Raw genomic sequence first — 22,216 nt, 5'->3', positions numbered from 1 at the left:
AAGCTGGAATCTTGAGAATGGTAAATATAAGCTACTAGCTCTCAGTAGCCGCAGCGACTCCCTGTAAGTACATCATTCTTAGAAATAGCGATATAGGGGCTAAAAAGCAAGCTGGTGGCCAGTAGGGAGAAGATGGGGGTAGAGAGGAAGATGAAGAGGAAGGGTTTTTCGGTGTGGCCCAAAGCTGAGACGGTGGTCATGACTTCCCTGGCGGTCCAGTGGTTAAGACTGCATGCTTCCACTGCAAGGGGCACGGGTTCAATCCCTGGTTGGGGAACTAAGATCACACAAGCTGCTCAGCACGGCCAAAAACAAAAAACAAAGCTGAGATGGTGGTCAGCAACGCATTCGTCCACTGCTGCATAACTCACAATTCAGCTAACCAAATGGAGCGTCTAACACCATAAATACAATAGAAATTAAGAAAAGGGGAGTTCAGTATAAGACAGGAGAACCACAAATGCCTTCAGCTGACCAAGCATTATGGCAGATGTTTTGATTCTTCATCCTGTCTGGAGTGAAATGCCTTGTTATGTAGCTTTGCAGGAACTCCCAGCAAGAGATAGAATCTGTTTCCCCACCTCTTGAATCTGGACTAGTGTCATGACCTGATTTGACCAAAAGAACAAAATGGGAGTGACTGTGTACCAGTTCTGAGCCAAGGCTTCAAGAGACTTACTCTCTCACAGACATAGAAGACAAACTTATGCTTACCAAAGGGGAAAGGTAGGTGGAGGGATAGATTAGGAGTTGGGGATTAACATATACACACTACTATATATTAAATAGTTAATAAACAAGGACCTACTCTGTAACACAGGGAACTCTACTCAGTATTCTGTAATAACCTATATGGGAAAAGAATCTGAAAAAGAATAGATATATGCATATGTATAACTGAATCACTTTGCTGTACACCTGAAACTAACACATTGTAAATCAACTATACTCCAGTATAAAATTAAAATTTAAAAAAAAGAGAGAGAGACAGAGAGAGACTCACTCTCTTGGAACCCTCTTGCTGCCATGTGAATAAGCCTGTGCTAGCCTGCTGGATGAGGAAAAACACATTGCCCAGTTGCCCGCATCAGCCCAGCCAATGGCCAGAATACCCCACTGCTGACCAAAGATGCATAACAAAGTCCAGGTGAGGACTCCTGGAGCCTGGAGTCCCAGGTTCATCTGGGCCCAGCATAAACTGCTGATAAGCAAATTGGGAAGTAAATAACTTGGTGATTATTTTAAGCCTCTAGCTTTCTATGTGGTTCTTATGTAGATTTGAGCACTTCCGAGCTCAGTTTGAATTTTTCCTCATCTGTAAAATTGGAATCATAATTTTTTCCCACAAACATGTGGAACCACTAAGCAGATAGGATGTCTTCAATACCTGTTGCATCAGAATAAACATAAAAACCTAAAAAAAAAATTTAAAAAAAAACATAAAAACCTAGGGACTGCCCTGGCAGTCCAGTGGTTAAGACTCCATGCTTCCACTGCAGGGGGCGCTGGTTCCATCCCTGGTCAGGGAACTAGGATCCCACAAGCCATGTGGCCCGGCCAAAAAAAAAACAAAACAAAAAAACCTAAAAGATGATAATCTTAAAATAAGTAAATAAGTAAATAAATAAATAAAAACAAAAACCCCAAAACAAAAAGATTCATCTATTCGAGGGTATCCCTCATCATCTATGCCTCCCATCCAGAGAAATGCAGCCCTCCCGCTTTCATGCCTGGCATGGGCTCAGATGTTCTGCTGGGGTTGTATGTGAACCAAATTCAGCAACCCCAATTACTCGATCTAATCAGTTCAGCAGCAGGCGGATTCTGCGGGATTGAACCATTCAGTGTGCAAGCCCAAGTGAGTTTTAAGAATGACAGATTGATTTTTGCTTCCTGAAAACAAATTTAAATTGATGAGACCTTAATGAATTATTCTTCCCTTTCCTGGGGGGGTTCCCATAATGCTTTAATCACACTGTGAATAAGAACAGTTTGCCAAGCTCTCTAATACTGAGAAGGCACTGGACTTCCCTTGCTGAAGAGTTGTGCGCTTGTTCACTGAGAGCAGTTTCAGGGTCTAATGGAAACGGCCTGTTTCCACTTTAATTGTCAAGGACTCTCTCTCCAGCTTCTCAGAAGTCAACCAACCAACAGGGATTTATTTAGTCTGAGTTATCTGTATCATCCTAGGTGCTTGGTGGGGAGTGAGAGTGTAGAACTCATCTTCTCTCATTCATTCATTCATTCAACAAATATGTATTGAGGGCTTTCCTGGTGGCGCAGTGGTTGAGAATCTGCCTGCCAATGCAGGGGACACGGGTTCGAGCCCTGGGCTGGGAAGATCCCACATGCCGTGGAGCAACTAGGCCCGTAAGCCACAACTACTGAGCCTGCGCATCTGGAGCCTGTGCTGCGCAGCAAGAGAGGCCGCGATAGTGAGAGGCCCGCGCACCGCGATGAGGAGTGGCCCCCGCTTGCCGCAACTAGAGAAAGCCCTCGCACAGAAACGAAGACCCAACACAGCCAAAAATAAATAAATAAATAAATAAATTAAAAAAATATATATATATATGTATTGAGCACCACCTCTGTTCAAAGCACCATTCAAAGGATTTGGGGTACATTATTAAACAAAAGTGAAAAAAATCCCTACCCTCCCAGGGGCATTCTATTCGGAAGAGACAGAAAAGACAATAAATCTAATGAATGAGTAAATTATATAAAATATATAAGAAAGTTTTAAGTGCTATGGAAAAACTAGAGTGGAGTAAGGGAGTTCAGAATGTGGCACGAACTATGAATATCAGTTTCAAATAGGGTACTTGGGCACCTTGTAAAGCTCAGTTGATAAAACCATGCCACCCACATCGGGTCAGTGGTAGCAGCTGAGATGGAGCAACCAGTTATGGGTCCAAGAGATGAGGGAGGCCAAGAAAATCGGAAGAGGCACAAAATGTATCTCTAATACACCACTGATGTGCTGGAGCCAACTGGTACCAGCTCACTAGGGCCAGTTATGCACATTTCTTCCCAATTTGGTGTTGTCATGTTGGTAGCTTACAATCGGTCATGATGAGAGTATTTACACCTGGAAGCTGGGAAACCCTACAAATCAGGGCTTTAGAAAAAAAAAATTAGAACTGGTTGTGAAGCATTTTTTAGCGTACCACCTAGTAGGCACGCACCTCCAACCACATCCTAGGAGGAGTGCAGATGTTTGCCCTTTAACAATAAGCATAGAGGGCAATTAAGTATAACACTTACAGGGAGGGATCACTATGGCTGATTTTCAGGGAAAAGCCTTTTGGAAGAAGGTCTCTTGAAGGCGGAGCTAGGTAGAATTTGCATAATGGAGAGGAAAGAGAGGACAGCGTGGTTGAAAGAGGAAGATTGCCTGGAGAATTGGGCTGACATGCTGGAGAATTGGGCTGACAAGCAGACACCAAACTGACACTGAATTCAGCTTCTAACAAGGTGGGATGGGATGCTGTCCAAAATTGAACTAAAATTATCTCGTCTTTCACGCTCCCACCAAAATCATTCCTAGCTCTCTGACAGCTTTGCAAACCTTGATGAACAGGGTCTACATGTATCTTTAGGAATAGAATGTGGGCTCAGCATCTGTTTGACTGGCGCTCTCTGAATTTTTCTCCATGGAAACACGAGCCGGTACATAGAAACTAGAAAGCTGAATGTCTGGGTCCTTTTCCCATCTCTCTAACTTCCTTGCTTGGTAACATCAGGCAAGTTAGCTCACTGCTCAATTTCCCCACTTTAAATTGATCAATTCACATTCTTCCCTCATTGGTAGATAAAGATGTACAACACTATCTTTGGGAAATAGTCTAAGCTCTTTTAAGAAAAACATAAAGAGTGACATGCTTATGAGATGTGAAATCATTTTCTTTTTATTCCAAATATGAATAGAAACATCCTCGAAAAGCTCAAAAGGGAGAAAAATCCCTATTAAATGCTTCCGTTGCTAGGAAAGCGTTTTTCTCTCAAAGTACTCCTCCTCCAGACCATAAATTTACAAAAGGAATTCCCACACTAGCCTGTGGTTAAACTGGCCTCCAATGGCTTGTTCAGAATATCAGGCTATGCAGTAGTAGAAATAATATGGTGTGAAGGGGGTGTCCTGCTCAGGTGCCTTGGTTCAGCATGACATTCACTCTCTCTTAAATTCTCTCATCAACTCAGCACCATTCTTCTTCTGTGACACCCAACCCTAGATGAGTCCAGCAATTTGCTTTCTTTCAACTTACACTGGAGAAAAGATGGTGGGGGAAAGATCACACCACTTGGCAGATTGATTGCCCTTTAAATCCTTTTTCTTCCTTCCTTTCTTTTTCTCTTTCTTTCTTCCTTCCTTCCTTCCTTCCTTCCTTCCTTCCTTCCTTCCTTCCTTTCTTTCATTTTTGGCTGCATTGGGTCTTCGTTGCTGCACGTGGGCTTTTCTCTAGTTGCGGCGAGCGGGGGCTACTCTTTGTTGTGGTGCGCAGGCTTCTCATTGTGGTGGCTTCTCTTGTTGCAGAGCACGGGCTCTAAATGCGTGGGCATCAGTAGTTGTGGTAGATCCAGGCTCTAGAGTACAGGCTCAGTAGTTGTGGCTCACAGGCTTAGTTGCTCCGTGGCATGTGGAATCTTCCCGGACCAGGGCTCGAACCCATGTCCCCTGCATTGGCAGGTGGATTCTTAACCACTGCGTGACTAGGGAAGCCCGTGCCCTTTAAATTCTTGATCAGCAACATGAAACGGGCATTCAAGACCCACTCGACCAGGTTACTATGTTTTTCTAATGTGATTTTGATCCTCCTCACCACAAAAACTACATCTTCTCCACATCTCCCTTCACCCTCAGCTAATAACTGTCTTAGTCAATTTGGGCTGCTACAACAAAAATACCATAGACTGGGTGGCTTAAATAGCAAATACCTATTTCTCACAGTTCTGGAGGCTGAGAAGTCCACGATCAAGGTGTTGGCAGATTCCATGTCTGGTGAGGACCCTCTTCCTGGTTTGTAGATGGCTGGCTTCTGGCTGTGTCCTAACACAGAGGAAAGAGAGAGGAAGCAAGCTCTCTGCTGTCTCATCTTATAAGGGCACAAATCCTATCATGTGGGCTCCATCCTCATGACTTAATCACCTCCTCAAAGCCCCATTACCTAATACCATCACACTGGGGCTTAAACTTCAACCTATGAATTTGGAGGGGACACAAACATTCAGTAAATAGCACTAACCTTGCCTTACTCCTAAGTTATAACATAGAAGTCACCAGACAAAACTTACCTCACTTTCCCACTGCTAAATCCCCAGACCTACCTGCCACTACATCCATTTCTTTTCACTTTTCTTGCAAATAAGAGTCCGTTCTCCTAGAACCCAATTCCTCCAGGTAAGTCTATTCCATCTCCTCAAACCACTGGACTCCAGACCATTGTTTATCATCTCTTTCCTTAATCTTCAATCTCTTCTCTTGACTTAATTATTCCTGTGAAGATTCTAGGATGCACTAGTAACTGCTATGCTTCATTTTTTTAACTTTTTATTTTGAAAATAATGTGTGTGAGTGAACATGTATGCATGTGTGTGTGTGGAGGGAGAAACAGAGGAGGAGAGAGAGAGAGAGAAAGCACGTGTGCAAAATGTTAAAAGTTGTTACATCTGTCAAGCAAAATGATCAAGTCATTTATAGGGGAGAGAAATCAGGCTGGTCTCAGAGTTCTCTACAGCAATATTCAGTGCCAGAAGATTGTAGTACAATACTTAAAGATCTCCAAGGGAAAAAAAGTGTTACCCAAGTATTTTATATCCAGCCAAATTATCTTTCAACTATAAAGATTACAGATAGTCTTGAACATGAAAGAATTCAGGGAATATCCATTATATGAACCTTTCCTTGAGGAAACTACCAGAGGATAAATGGCAGCCAACCAAGAGATAATTGGGAAAATTATGAAAAAAAAAACAAAATTGGCAGCAAGCTTTGAATACATTTACTGTAGACTAAAACTAATTCTACACATTGGAGTGATTTAAAAGGATGTAACAGTTATGTGTCCTGACAACATATAAATAAAGTAATTAACAACTACTGGGAAAGGAAGAGAGAAAGTAGAATATGAGAGGTAGAATATGTTTATTGATTGCTACATCTGTAATAACTGGAAGATAAAAAACATCCCTCCAAGTGGACAAACCAAGTAATAAGCATTTTTAAGATTTTTTTTTTTAATTTTGAATCCAGGTAAAGCGTATATTGGAGTTCTGTGCCATTCTTACAACTTTTCTCAAAGTCTGAGATTATTTCAAATGCCACTTTCTCAGAGAGGGCTTCCAAACTACCAAATCTCGTGTAGTTACCTAATATTAATTTCTCTCCTAGTAACCTGTCCTTTATAGAATTTACTATATCTTGGAATTCTATATGTACAACAGCCATCTCAGCTGTGTTTAATCCATGACTCAGACATGATTAAATGTTTCTGAAGACTGATGGGAGTGGACCCAGGGCCAGAGCTAAGATGAGACAAGGGAGACACTCTCCTTGGGCACAGAATTTACAGGGGCACCAAAACCTCAGAATCAAGATAAATAATGTTTTCATATAATATATTAAAAAGACAAAAAACAATGCAAAAAAAAGTGATGAACAAAAATCACAATTTTTTTTTCTTTGGCTGCACCACAAGGCATGTGAGATCTTAGTTCCGCCACCAGGGATCGAGCCTGTGGCCCCTGCAATGGAAGCGTGGCGTCTTAACCACTGGACCACCAGGGAAGTCCCACAATTTTAAATAAAGATCCAAACCTTTACTTTCATGACACTGCCTCAATTACCCTAATCCTGATGTTTCCAATAAAACTTTATTTATAAAACCAGGCAACTGACTTATGGGCCATAATTTGCCGTTATTTTTTTTTTTTAATATGAATCTCAATTTCTGAAGATTTTGATGACCCTTAAAATTTGCCTCACCCTAGTCCCAGCCCCGGGGGCACCCCTCTACCACTATCGTGAAGGTCTGCTAGGGAGGCTCCAGGATATGAGTGAGGATGCACATTTGTTTGAAGGTGATGAGCTAGCCTTGGAGAGGAGGCTCAGTTCTGAGCTCAGCAGAGAGTCTGTCACTCGGATTGTTGCTTCACCTGGTTGATTGCACCCTTCCTTTGTGGTTCCTCAGCACCGAGGTACAATTTGCAAGCTGCATATGCCTGTATTACATTTCAGTGAAACTATTTATAGGCTGTGCACTCCTTAAAGGCCAGACTGCCTCTTTTTTCTTTTCTTTTTTTTTTTTTTTTAATTTTTTTTTTAAATTAATTAATTAATTAATTTATGGCTGTGTTGGGTCTTCGTTTCTGTGCGAGGGCTTTCTCTAGTTGTGGCGAGCGGGGGCCACTCTTCATCGCGGTGCGCGGGCCTCTCACCATCGCGGCCTCTCTTGTTGCGGAGCACAGGCTCCAGACGCGCAGGCTCAGCAGTTGTGGCTCACGGGTCCAGTCGCTCCGCGGCATGTGGGATCCTCCCAGACCAGGGATCGAACCCGTGTCCCCTGCATTGGCAGGCAGATTCTCAACCACTGCGCCACCAGGGAAGCCCCAGACTGCCTCTTGATCCTTCAGTCTAGTGCCTGAGGTATTGTCGATGCCTGGGGTGCCTGGGGATTCAGAACCTCACATTTTTATTCGTGTGATAGGTGGTCAACCAGTGGGCTGAATTGACTCAGTTCCACTGACTAACCCTCAGTCTGCAGAGCTGTTTGGTGGTTGTTCTGGTTTGGAGGTGGGTAAGAGGAGATGAAATGAATGAATCTGCAAAGCATTCAAAGGCCCTTCTGGAGCACTGGAGCAAGCAAATGGATTCAGACCTCAATTCTTTTCTTTTCTTTTCTTTTCAATTTATTATTTATTTATTTATTTATTTATCATTTTGGCTGCACCGGGCCTTAGTTGCGGCACTTGGGATCTTTAGTTGCAGCATGCAGACTTCTTAGTTGTGGCATGCATGCAGGATCTAGTTCCCTGACCAGGGATTGAACCCAGGCCCCCTGCACGGGGAGCGCAGAGTCTTACCCACTGGACCACCAGGGAAGTCCCCCAATTCTTTTCTTTTTGAAGTTCAACATTATTTTTTGTTTATAAATTTATTTATTTATTTATTTTGGGCTGCATTGGGTCTTCGTTGCTGCACGTGGGCTTTCTCTAGTTGCGGCGAGCGGAGGCTACTCTTTGTTGTGGTGCGCGGGCTTCTCACTGTGGGGCATGGGCTCTAGGCATGCGGGCTTCAGTAGTTGTGGCTCGCAGGCTCTAGAGCACAGGCTCAGTAGTTGTGGTGCACAGGCTTAGTTGCTCCGTGGCATGTGGGATCTTCCCAGAGCAGGGCTCGAACCCGTGACCCCTGTATTGGCAGGCGGATTCTTAACCACTGTGCCACCAGGGAAGTCCTGAATTTCAACATTATTAGAAACTCTCTGATGAAGTGGATGCTGGCAGGAAAATCCCCAGAGGTACACTGCCATAGGGAGAAGAATTTCAGCTAGTGGCCTGGATCTATGTTCCTGGGGAGAGCTGGTTCCTAGAAGGGTGGCGATGCTCTGAGATGCTTCCAGAACCAACCTCCTTGGCATCAGGGTTATAATGCCTGACCATGTAAGTGTGAGTTAAGAGAGCGCTAAACTTAGAGTCCAAAGTTGAAGCACCACTACCACTCATGAGGGGGTCTTAACAAGCAACACGTCATCAACATAATGGCCGAGCATCCATAGTTGTGAATGGGGCCAATTTTTAGAGCAATAGGGAGATTGTGGAAGAAGCAACATCAGCCATATGCTGATTCAACTACTGTTCTCTGCCTGGCAGAACAAGGGCTAGCCTAGCATTTGGGGGTGAATGGGTGTCTGAGGCTCTTAGACAAATCAGAGATGCCTCAAGAGGGAGAAGCTGTATTTCCTGCTAAGCTGGGCATGTGGGATCTTGAATGATTAATCAGAAAAGTAGAAAAGATGTGATCACATTTGCACACCCAAGTTGCTGACCCAGGTCATAATAGCTTTAGTAGATATTCCATGGAAGTTTGATGAATGAATGCATGTTGTAGTCTCTTCTGCCCCATTGTCTGTGTCCACCTTTTACCCTAGAGGATACCAGTTATTCGAGGAGAAGGGGCTGGGTAAGGAGGAGGAAGGAGAAGTTCTCTTGGAACCATGATGACTCAATCCACCAGCTACTAACATCCATTCAATGAAAAAATTTCCTCTTTTTCAGTAGGGCCTATGTATTTACATACCATCTTTCCTCAAATCAGCAAATATTTATTGTGCACTTATGCAAAGTGCACCTTTGCTCCAAAAAAAATTGTCTATTAAAGAGTTTGGAATTCATTCTCAGTCAAGCTTATTACTATGCAGGATGAATCATAGATCTGCATCTCTCTGTGGTATCAAGTAAAGAGGTTACAGTAGAATACAGCCCACACATTTGAATATCCAGATTTTCTTCTTTGTTTAGACACACAAAGGTTCTTTCACACCAATAATATTCCTGGGACCAAAAAGATGTAAGGATCTAAGAGGGGTAGATCCAGGTTTTATGGAGTCTCAAGCTTATACAATTTAGGGGATTCAGAACCTCACATTTTAATACATGTGATAGAGAAAAAGTATAGAAATAAAATTAGATATGAAAATAAATATTTAATCCAAATAAAATAAATCACAACAAATAGCAGTTTTTTAAAACTGATACACCTAGGAAAGTGAACCAAAAAATCCAGAAAAGGTAATACAATATTTTTATCAATTTGCTGCCTACTAGCCCTCTATAATACATTTTTCCTACATTTTTTACTGCATTATCTTTGATCACACCTTTACCTGACAATGATCTTGTAATATAGTTTACAGAGAAAATAGAAAGATAAATTCCTCTTTTTTCTTAGCATGGTTCTTTGAATGTTTTTATTATTGATAATTCTAATTTCTAGAGCTCTTATTAAATTTTAAAAGTCCTTTATGAAAAAAGTAAAAAAATAAAAATAAAATAAAAGTCCTTTATGAAATTTCTTTCATATAAGCAATAGAATTTGGAATAATTTTCCAGACTTAAATTTGACTCTGCCTTTCAAGGCCTGTTTCTCCTCCACCCTCCTTATGCTTTGGGCCTGGGTGTGGTGGGACGCACTTATATCATAAGCCCTCTGGCCCCAGACCTGCACGTCACCACACCTGGATGGCCAGCAGTAACTTAAGTAGACATGAAAGTGGTTGTGAGCCAGAGAAATATATCCCACTCAACCCAGATTTAATCCCATTAAATCCGAACATCAATTTCCCTTTAACTGGATCCCAAAAATACCCATGGCCATTCCAACATCAACAACGTGAGGGAACATTAACAGAGGGCAAGACCAAAGGAATGGACAGCAGTCATAATCAACTATGGTGAAGATGTCTCAATTTTGAAAATTTTACTAGAGCATACGACCACATGAATGCATTGGGAGGGCGCACCACCCTGTCTTGGAAGGGAGCAGTGCGCGTAAGGGGCCCTGAAGCTTAAGCTCCTTTAGTTTGACTGTCAATCCTCCTCTGTGGTTCTGTACCATCAGCTCCTACTCTATCCCCAGGTCTAGGTGCTCTTTTGTGTTTTCATGACCTTAGAGACTCTTTTGCTGCCAAGTGGACCCATAGTCCATTTCCCCACCAACCTCATCTTTCCTACGTCCCTGGTCCACTTTCTGCAAAGCTCCTGCTTTATCTCTGCTGTCTGCCTTACTCTTTTTTTTTTTTAATTAATTTATTAATTTACTTTTTGGCTGCTTTGCGTATTCGTTGCTGCGTGCGGGCTTTCTCTAGTTGTGGCGAGCAGGGGCTACTCTTCGTTGCAGTGCTCAGGGCTTCTAATTGCAGTGGCTTCTCTTGTTGCGGAGCAAGGGCTCTAGGCGCATGGGCTTCAGTAGTTGTGGCACGCAGGCTCGGTAGTTGTGGCTCGCGGGCTCTAGAGTGCAGGTTCAGTAGTTGTGGCTCAAGGGCTTAGTCACTCCGAGGCATGTGGGATCTTCCTGGACCAAGGATGGAACCTGTGTCCCCTGCATTGACAGGTGGATTCTTAACCACTGCGCCACCAGGGAAGTCCCATCTGCCTTACTCTTGACAGTTCTTTCTTCCCTGTTCTCACCATTAACCCTAGAATTGTGGTAGATCCACTTTCTTACAAAAAGGTCTGTCTATCCAGGATGATCACAGCCCAACCACTGGACTCTGAAGACCAGTGCCCCCCACCCCACTCTCCCCTCAGTTGTACTTAATGTGCTGGATTATGACCCAGTTGCCTCCTCTTAGAAATGCTTTGAACTATTGTTTATAGACCCATTATCTCAAAGGTTTCCTAATCACAACACTCAACATATTAATTAATGACACTCAACTCATATCTTCTCAAATTTTCTGCAATACACAAACTATTGACCATCCCTTCTTAAAACTCTTCCTTTGGTTTCCATACTGCCTGCATCCTCACCTACCTCCATATTTCCTTTCCCTAGTAATTCCTTAAATGTAGGCCTTCTTGGTCCTCTTCTTCCAAACAACCTCCCTTAGCTTTAACCACAACTCCTAAATCTACATTTGTGGCTCGGATATTTCTCCCAATCTCCTGACTGTATTTTCCAGCTGGTTTATAGGCATCTCACATGCATGTCTCACCTGGTTTCGAACTCCACATACCAAAGCTGAACTCCTGATCTTCACCCATCAAATGCTCTTCCTTGTGTGTGCCCCCCTGTTTCCATTGAGGGCCTAACCACTCACCCTGGTCTAGACAGCTCTAATTTTCCCCCTCCATCCTTTAGCAAATCTGTTAGATCCAATCATGTCAAGTCCAACAACATCTCTCAAACCTGTCCCTGTCCGTCCAGTTTCCAAGGCCATCACCTCAGTCCAAGCCATCAGTTCCTTGCGTGCAGACTTTCACAGTGGTCCCCTAATTGATTTCCTTTCCTCCCAGGGTTCCTCAGTCTAATTTTTCCTGCATACTGTTGATGTTCATTATTCTACAATATAGATTAGTTCATGTCATTTTTCTGTGCAAAAAAAACTTTTATACTTAACAAAGAAAGTATACTTAAAATCTCCATAATATGCCCCAACTTAACCTCCTGCCTTATGTCCCACGTAAACCCCCATGCACGTGAATATCCAGCCACCTGGGCTTCCCTGGTAATGCAGTGGTTAAGAATCCACCTGCCAATGCAGGGGACACGGGTTCGAGCCCTGGTCCGGGAAGATCCCACATGCCGTGGAGCAACTAAGCCCGTGTGCCACAACTACTGAACCTGCACTCTAGAACCCGCGAGCCACAACTACTGAAGCCTGCGCTCCTAGAGCCCGTGCTCCACAACAAGAGAAGCCACCGCAATGAGAAGCCCGCGCACTGCAACGAAGAGTAGACCCTGCTCACCTCAACTAGAGAAAGCCCACACACAGCAATGAAGACCCAACACAGCCAAAAATAAAAATAAATAAAATTAAAAAAAAAAAAGATCCAACCACCTAACCACGCTGGCCCTCCCCATGCCTTGCCCACCATGTCCCATCAGCTCCAGGCTCCCCCTCCCCTCCCGAACTACCTTTTCATCCTTCAAACCAACCAATCTTCTTTTTTTCCTTCCAGTTTTACTGAGATATACTCGACACATAGCACTGTATAAGTTTAAAGAGTACGGCATAATGATTTGACTTACATACATCATGAAGTGATGACCACAATAAGATTAATGAAAATCTATCAACTCATACAGACACAAAATAAAAGAAAAAATATATTTTTCTGTTGTGATGAGAACTCTGAGGGTCTACTCTCTTAACAACTTTTGTATATAACAGAGAGCAGTGTTAATGATATTCATCATGTTGTACGTTACATCCCTAGTACTTCTTTATCTTATAACTGGAAGTTTGCACCTTTTGACCACCTTTTTCCAATTACCCCTCCCTCTATTGCCCTCAAACCAACCAATCTTCTTAACTCCAGAAATCCTCCTCTCCTCAAGGCTACAGCATTTGTCTGGAATAACGTGAATTTGGGTGACTGTCCTATGCATCATATACATTTAGATGGAGACCTCTCTTCCCCATGAAGCAGTGAGTTTTCCAAGACCAAGTCGTGGGTCCTCCTCCTACTTGTTTTTCTCCATCCCTGGCACTGTGCCTCTGTTCAGTAATCTCATGGTCATTGTGGAGGCTGCGGTTTAGAATCCCTGGGGACAGTGTGACCCACTGTGCCGTCGACAAACTGCTCAGGAGAAAGGGCCCTGAGTTTGCCATCAAAGAGACTCACATTCAAAACCAAACTACACCATTCTTTAATGGTACGACTTGGGGGCAAATTCCTTAACGTACTTCTGACCTCAGCTTCCTTATCAGCAAAATCGGAATAAGCGTAACTTTGCAAAGCTTAAATGACATGACAGGCACAGGAGTGTTTGGACCTGGAAGCTTCTCAAATATTGATTGGACTTCATCATGCTGTCACTGCCAGGCCCACCTCGACTTTTGTGTTTTCAGCTTTTTTAACCTGGGAAACGTATCACAGTCCAAAAAACTACTGTGGAATGAAAAAACACGTAAAAAGTCTTAAAAAATCACAGTGAGGGATTAAAACTAGTAGCTAACACAGTAAGGTAATAATAAGCGTTGTAAAACCCTTATTATAGTGCTTGCCACGTAACATCATAACAATTTATTGTCTGTCTCTCCCATGAGGTTCTCAAGGGAAAGGACTGAGACCTTTTGTCCCTAGCACCCAGCACAGTGCTTGGCATGAAGAAAGCTTTCAGTATATGTTTATTGTCTATCTGAAGAACAATTTCACAATCTTTTACAAATTAAATTACACATATCTTTGACCTGAATATTTCACTTCTAGGAATTTATCTTACAAATAGGCTTGCACAAGTACAAACAGAGAAGTCCAAGAAAATGTGGTTTGTGGTATTGTTCATAGTAGCAAACCAAAAAAACAAACAAAAGATACCTCAAACATCCAAAATTAGAGGTCCAGTTAAATAAATAAATACATGCACACCAAGAAACACTATGTAACATTAAAAACTGTGAAGTAGACCTCTAGGTACTGGTGTGAAAAGGTGTCTAATATACATTGTTAAATGAAAACAGTGATATACACACACACATATACATACACACATAGGCCTGTATATGCAAGAACAACTTCTTGAAGGATATACAGGAAACTGTTTATAGTGGTAACCTCTGCAGAGTGGGACCAAAGAATCAGGAGGAAGAGGAAGAATTTCCATGCTCACCGTTTACCCTCCAATACAATTTGAACTTTTACCATGAGCAGGAACTAAGTTTAGATTTTTTTTTTTTTTTTTTGGCCACACCGCACAGCTTGAGAGATCTTAATTCCTGACCAGGGATTGAACCCGGGCCCCAGCAGTGAAAGCGCTGAGTCCTAACCACTGGACTGCCAGGAAATTCCCGAAATTTTTAAATAATAAAGTAAACAAATAAATATTTGTTGAACGATTCTGTGAGGGTGTCTGGGTAAAATTTGTCTGATCATTAATTTCCATCAGCCGGATAAAGAAAGTGATATGTGGAAGCTCCTTTCTTTTCCCTTGATGTGAGTTCAAAGACCATGGGAACAATTTCTGGAACATTCAGCTGCACAGCAGGCCCCTCCAGTGGTTTATCAATGTCACTGAGAGCTCCAGATGCATTTATAATCCCACCCGTAAGAGTCAATTGTGGCTTGTTCTCCATGATCAATTACCAGCCCCATCTTCCTCCCTGTGAGCAAGAAAGCACGTCCTCCCCAGGACAAAAGGGAAAATGGAGAAAAGCAGCTTTGCCAATTGCCTCTGCAGACTTCTTGCTCTTTCCCTGGAAGCCATGTGGCTGCCTTAACAGTTGTCCCAAAGCTGGCACTGCCTAAAGGAGAGGGATCTATAGCAGCAAGTGGTGGCGATTAATTTTAAGCTGTCATGGAAAATGTTTTTGCACTTTAACGTCAGAGAACCGTATTATTATTATAGGTCTGATGCTCCCTTGCCAAGGTGGCGTGTTTGCTCTCAGGCTACCAAATGAACACAGAAAGCTTTCTGGTTGGCTCCCAGGAGCATCTTTTGGAGAAAGGACAAATGGGAAGCTGCCAAGCCAGCCAGGTCCCCCCGGAACCCTCCCCCACCTGCCTGCCTCCCTGCCCCAGCTGGAGAAGCCCTAGCTGCTCCCCTCTGCCCTTACGGTTATCCACCAGGGTCTCAGTTTGTCCTCTTGGGCCATTAGGAAATCCCAAATAGTGGTGGACACCCCAGATAAGAAACGGATACAGGAGGTCAAGATTCACTCTAAAGAAAAGAAGGTGCTGACAGTGTAGAAGCAGGTGGAGGAGAGCATGGGGGCCAAAATCAACCAGTACACAAACATCTAAAGGTCCCCCCGACCTGGGTCTGAGTCAGAGACAAAAACTGTTTCTCGGGACTTCCCTGGTGGCACAGTGGTTAAGAATCCGCCTGCCAATGCAGGGGACACGGGTTCTATCCCTGGTCCGGGAAGATCCCACATGCCACAGAGCAACTAAGCCCGGTGCGCCACAACTACTGAGCCTGCGCTCTAGAGCCCACGAGCCACAACTACTGAGTCCATGCACCGCAACTACTGAAGCCTACGTGCCTAGAGCCCGTGCCCCGCAACAAGAGAAGCCACCGCAATGAGACGTCCGTGCACCGCAACGAAGAGTAGCCCCTGCTTGCTGCAACGAGAGAAAGCCCACGCACAGCAACAAAGATCCAACGCAGGTAAAAATTAATGAATTAATTAATTTTAAAAAAAACCTGTTTCTCTCCCTTACCTATCTCCGTGCCCACTATCACTCCTCACTCCCCAGATGCCCAGGGGAAGGGCGGGGGGAGAAGGGGGGCACAAAAACTGACTAGCTTTTGCATTTCAATAAAATATTTATTTCTTGCATAATCTGCCAGCAAATTAGATCAAAGAGCTGTCAGTTTATAAAATCATGCCATTTATGAAGGGAACAAACTTAAAATATACTCAGTTTAAAATAACAGTCACCAAGAGGCAAGATTGATTTTGGTAGCTAGAACAGATCTAGGAACTAGAAGAGAGTACAAAAGACAGAGACTCAGAACATTTCCTCTATAGCACTGTATCAAACACCTTTTTCAAAACTTAAGTAAGAAAATCATAGTAATAATAGTAAACTTCTATTTATTGAGATCTTACCCTGTGCCAGGCCAGACACTTTACAAAGTTTTTATTTATAATCCTACTGCATGGGAAATATAGTTATTCTCATTTTTCAGACGAGAAATCTGAGAATCAGGGAACTTGCTAAGAATACACTACAAGGAAGCAGTGAGGACCACCCGGTTCACCAGCCCGGACTACTTCCTGGGATGTGCTACCAAGAGAGATACACGTCATGGCTAAACAGCCTACATTCTAAGCGAGTCTTGGATTCAAATGTTTCTTTTAATTGCACACTTATTCAAGGAGTGGCAGAACCTAATTTGAGCTTAAAAAAAAATATGGTCCTCTACTGTATAGCACAGGGAACTCTGCTCAATATTATGTAACAACCTAATGGGAAAAGAATTTGAAAAAGAATAGATACATGTATAAGTATAACTGGATCACTTTGCTGTACACCTGAAACTAACACAACATTGTTAATCAACTATACTCCAATATAAAATAAAAAGTTTTAAAAAATAAAAATAAATTTTAAAAAATATGTTCCTTGAAGCTATTCAAATACTGGCTACAATAAACCAACAGGAGAAGCTGAACTTGTGCCCTGAGTCAAAAGCATCGCTATGTTTCATGTTAGAGTTTGATGGAAAGGGACTGAGAGCCAACCTTGCATATATTACCTGCTACAGTATCCATAGCTCTTTTCTTGTCCAGGGGCTTAAGCTCCCTCATAAGGTGGTAAGAGAATAAGAGGATGCTTTGTTCACCACCTCTGGACCAGCTCTCTCCTCTGGGCTCCAGATCATAACCAATGCCATTTGGATGCCCCAATTCATCTTGTCCAGAACTGAACTCATCCTTTCCCCCCAAACTACCTCCTGGTTTCCTATCTGCATGAATAGCCTTTCCAGCCTCCCAAGGGCCCGAGGCAGTAACTGGGGTGAGATCCCTGACTTCCCATCCCCCACTTCTGACACTCCCCAAGTCATGTCAGTTTTGTTCCTTAAAGTCTCAGACCTGTCCATTCCATTCTGTCTACCCTATGTCTCTCCCACTACGGCAACCGCCCGCTAACCAGACTCACACTTTTCACCTTGCCTTGTCCTAACCATCCACTGCATCTATTCCAGAGCAAAAGTTCTAGAGTAAATCTAGGGAGTTCCCTGGCGGTCCAGTGGTTCGGACTCGGTGCTTTCACTGCCAGGGCCCGGGTTCAACCCCTGGTCAGGGACCTAAGATCCTCAAAGCTGCATGGTGTGGTCCCCCCCCCCAAAAAAAGTAAATCTAATTGTGACACTTCTCTTCTTAAAACCAAATGACCTCCCTATTGCCCCTCTCCCAGATATTTTTTAACAGCTTCATTGAGATATAATCCCATATCATACCCTTGTAAAGCACACAGTTCCATGGTTTTACTACACTAGCGGAGTTGTACAGCCATCACCAGGATCCATTTTAGAACATTTTCATCACGCAAAAAGAACCTCCAGACCCATTAGCAGTCAGTTCCCATTTTTCCTCAACCCCTGGCAATTAATAATCCACTTTCTGCCTCGTTGAATTTGTCTATTATTCTGACATTTTACATAAATGAAATCATACAAGATGTGGTCTTTTATGACTGCCTTCTTTCACTTAGCATAATGTTTTCAAGGTTCTTCCATGTTGTAGCAGGTATCAGAACTTCTTTCCTCTTTTATGGTTGAATAATATTCCATCCTATGGATAGACCACGTTTTGTTTACCTGTTCATCAGCTGATAGGCACTTGGGTAGTTTCCACTTGGGGCTATTGTGAATAATGCTGCTATGAACATTCACATGCAGGTCTTTGTATGGATGTATGCTTTTGTTTCTCTTGGCTAGACATGAGTGGAACTGCTGGGTCATATGGTAAGTTTATGTTTAACTTCTTAAGAAACTGCCAAACCGTTTTCCTGTTTTCTAAGGTAGCTGCACCACCCCCAGATACTGTAAAGCCAAGTTGTTTAACGTGGTTTATAAAGCCCTTCCTAACCTGGTTGCAGCCTACCTTTTCTCCTTCATCTCCATTGACACCCCAACTCAAACTGTATACTGTATACAGTTCAAACTGTATGCTCGACTTAGCCGTCCCTAAAAAATATATATCCTCTCTCTCCTTTGGGCTTCTGTAAACACTGTTTCCCATGCTTGGACTTCTCTCCAGGCCAATGCCCACGGGTCCTCGGGCCTCAGTTTCTGGGACCCTTCCTTCCAGGGCCCCCAACAAGACTAGTGTTACTCCCTTGTGTGTGTGACTTGAATTGACTGCTCTGGCAACACTTGTCACACTGCATTATCATTGCCTTTGCCATGAGCATTGCCATTGCTGGTCTCGATCCTCTTTTTTTTTTTTTTTTTTTTTTTTTAGATTCCATATATATGTGTTAGCATACGGTATTTGTTTTTCTCTTTCTGATTTACCTCACTCTGTATGACAGACTCTAGGTCCATCCACCTCACTACAAATAATTCAATTTCATTTCTTTTTTATGGCTGAGTAATATTCCATTGTATATATGTGCCACATCTTAAAAATACGGAATGCTTCACGAATTTGCGTGTCATCCTTGTGCAGGGGCCATGCTAATCTTCTCTGTATCGTTCCAATTTTAGTATATGTGCTGCTGAAGCGAGCACTCGATCCTCTTTTTTTGTTTTTTGTTTTTTTGGCCGCGTGGCATGTGGGATCTTGGTTGCCCCACCAGGGATCGAACCAGTGCCCCCTGCATTGGCAGCACCGAGTCCTAATCATGGTACCGCCAGGGAAGTCCCACTGGTCTAGATCATTTACTAACAAGTAAGCTCACTGAGGGTAAGGATTATACTTTTCTTCCCCAGCCTGGAATTGGTGTCTTGGAGGTCAATAAATATTTGATAAACGTATAAAGTCCCTGGTCATCACTCTTCTTCCCTGGGAGATTAAAGCTGTGGTGCCAGGATCCAGAACTCCTTTCTCCCAAAGGAAATCATTCGCAAACCATCTTGGAAATGCACAATCTGATTTTCAAAATAAAACATTTGTAGTTCCTTCCTAATTCTGTTTTGCTCAGGCTAATAATAAAATGAGTTGGCATTTCTTGGGTATATATCAACTGACAGTAGAAGGAGCCCAGCCAAGAATGTGTTAGGTGACGGGTAGGAGTCTGTATGCGATTAAAAATAGACCATGTGTAATAATGAAGAATTGAAAATTACTCAAATGACCAACAATTAGGAAATAGTTAAATAAATTCTGAGATTAGACAGATAGATAATTAGATGAATAATACTGACATTAAAATTGTAAATAGGGAATGGTCTGTTCGAAACAATCCTAAAAATAAAACCAGAACCCCAACTAGAATCAACACATTGATTACAACTATGCAATATTGTGTATGTACAATGACAATGACAAGAAATGTCACGTCATAGAACCAAATGAATAGTAGGTGTTTTATAATGAAACTTAGAATTTTGTTTTTTCGATGTTTTTTAGCTTTTGCTGCAAAAATCTATAACAAATAATTGTGATGTATTGTATCCTAAGTGTGTATCATAAATTGAAACTATTGAGCTTTTCTAAGGTACCTAAGGCACGGTTTATCATTTGTTGGATATATATGATGCATTGCATCCCCTAAGTAAAAAATATATGTGTGCATATGTATGTATGTGTATATACAGATACCTATATTTGGCTTTCATATGCTCTCAGAGAAGGTAAAATGTTTTCACTTTGTCATTGCCCCTCGCCTCCGTACTTCTGGGAGTCAGATAAACAAGCACTACGGTATTATCTCCTCTTCATCAGGTTAACTTTAAACACAATATGAAACTGAGATTTATGAGGCCATTTGCTCAAAGTGACAAGCTAGCAAGGATCAGAACCAAGACCAGAAGCCAGGTGCCTTGGCACAAACACAAATTCTTAACTCTGCACAAAAACCTAAGCCAGGATGACCAGGATGAGAGCAGCACGGGCTCACTTCACTTACTCAGGATCTTCAGTGTTCTTCCCTGAAGGACCTTGCACAGCATCCTACACAAGGAGATGCTCAGATAGCATTTGTTCAAGGGATTGATGCATCAGTGGATCCATCAATGGGCAGGAATTTAACAGGTAGACACTGATCAGCAAAAATTCTTCGGTACACTTGGTGGTATCAGTCTTCACCAGATCTTCACTACTATTTAATCTTTCCTCTACAGATATTCTATCCATTCATTTATTCATTCAGCAATTGATTATTAGGCAACTACTATGTGTAGGAAACTGTGTCACTAGTTTACAGAATTATAGAAATAAGGTATTAGTCTTACCTTCAGTATACTTATCATCTACTAGGAGAATGAGATTTGCATTTTAAAAATCTCTATAATTCTTGGCAGAATATGAGATGAAGGGAGGATAGACAGTGTTCAGAGAGTCCAGAGGAGAGAGAAAAGGTATTTAGCTGAAAGAATAAAGGCAAGGGCTTCCCTGGTGGCGCAGTGGTTGAGAATCCGCCTGCCAATGCAGGGGACACGGGTTCGAGCCCTGGTCTGGGAAGATCCCACATGCCGCGGAGCAACTAGGCCTGTGAGCCACAATTACTGAGCCTGTGCGTCTGGAGCCTGTGCTCAGCAACAAGAGAGGCCGCGATAGTGAGAGGCCCGCGCACCGCGATGAAGAGTGGCCCCCGCTTGCCACAACTAGAGAAAGCCCTCACACAGAAACGAAGACCCAACACAGCCATAAATAATAAATAAATAAATAAAAATTAAAAAAAAAAAAGAATAAAGGCAAGCTTCATGGAAATGAGGCATTTTGGCAGGGCCTTGAATGACAGGAACAATTTCACAAGAGCTGGGGGAGGACATTTCAGGAGAAGCAAAGCATTTTAACAAAGGCACAAGGTGAAAATTTTCACAAAGGTGAGGATCTAAGAAACACTCAGTTTCCTTAGAGAAACACATTTTAGCTAAAACGTGTTCTTTTATTTTCCCACAGTCGCTTTTTCCAGTCTCTTTGCCTAAAGGGAGCTGGACGGTGCTTTAGCCAAAACTCTCCTCTGACTTGGGCAGGTGCTAGAACTTGGGCCCCAGTTCTGTAGAAATGTACTGTGAGGGCTGGTTTGTGAATGTCCTCTCTTTTACGAACAAGGTAGAAGGTATTATTAGCCTTGTTTTAGAGCGAGTGTGAAACAAAGGTGCAGAGAGACTGGGAACTTTCTCAAGGTCACGGGATGAGTCAGCTGGAAAGAAACCCTAGAACAAGGGCTGCCCCTCTCCAAAGGAGCCCGCAGAGGCACGTCTGCACCAGGGGACAACGTGTTCCCACCCAGAACCCCGGGCATCTGCAGTGCCTTTTCCTAGGAGTTCAGCACGCACGGCAGACATGATTTCGTTCTCTCAGCACCCACTGAAGTCGGGTGAAGGCGTCTTTATGTTCTTTTCTCAAGTAGACAAACTAAAAGTCCCCAGGGTATCCTAAGTAGTTCATCTGCGAGCAAGTAATATGTCAAAGTCACATTGATGATTGACTCAAGAGCAGTGCACTTTTTGACTCTTGTCTTGGGACCAAAGGCCAGCTAGAGAGGTGGTGGTTTGAAGGTTGAAACGTGGCATTTTAAGACCTGAGTTCTGATCCCAGCTCTGTCCCTCACCTGCTGTTTGATTTCGGGCAATCACTCAACCTCACTGAACCTCAGTTTCCTCATCCATAAAATGGAAACAATATATCTTTGCAGGGGCTTCCCTGGTGGTGCAGTGTTTAAGAATCCGCCTGCCAATGCAGGGGACACGGGTTCGAGCCCTGGTACGGGAGGATCCCACGTGCCGTGGAGCAACTAAGCCCGTGCGCCACAACTACTGAGCCCACATGCCACAACTACTGAAGCCCGTGCCCCTAGAGCCCGTGCTTGGCAACAAGAGAAGCGACTGCAATGAGAAGCCCGTGCACCGCAACGAAGAGTAGCCCCCGCTCACCAC

The 22,216-nt window shown here is 43.0% G+C and overlaps 1 non-coding gene across 1 annotated transcript; it reads right to left on the bottom strand.

The window, feature by feature from the left end:
• Nucleotides 1-18,794: 18,794 nt before the first annotated feature.
• Nucleotides 18,795-18,901, bottom strand: LOC114239207 (U6 spliceosomal RNA). Its single transcript, XR_003624393.1, has one exon. It is a non-coding gene; the product is annotated as a U6 spliceosomal RNA (small nuclear RNA).
• Between the last annotated feature and the right edge of the window lie 3,315 nt (nt 18,902-22,216).

This window comes from Balaenoptera acutorostrata, chromosome 6, assembly GCF_949987535.1.
Source record: "Balaenoptera acutorostrata chromosome 6, mBalAcu1.1, whole genome shotgun sequence".
Taxonomy (NCBI): Eukaryota; Metazoa; Chordata; class Mammalia; order Artiodactyla; family Balaenopteridae; genus Balaenoptera; species Balaenoptera acutorostrata.
Note: the sequence above shows the minus strand (reverse complement) of the source record. Positions and strands in the feature narration are given on the sequence as shown.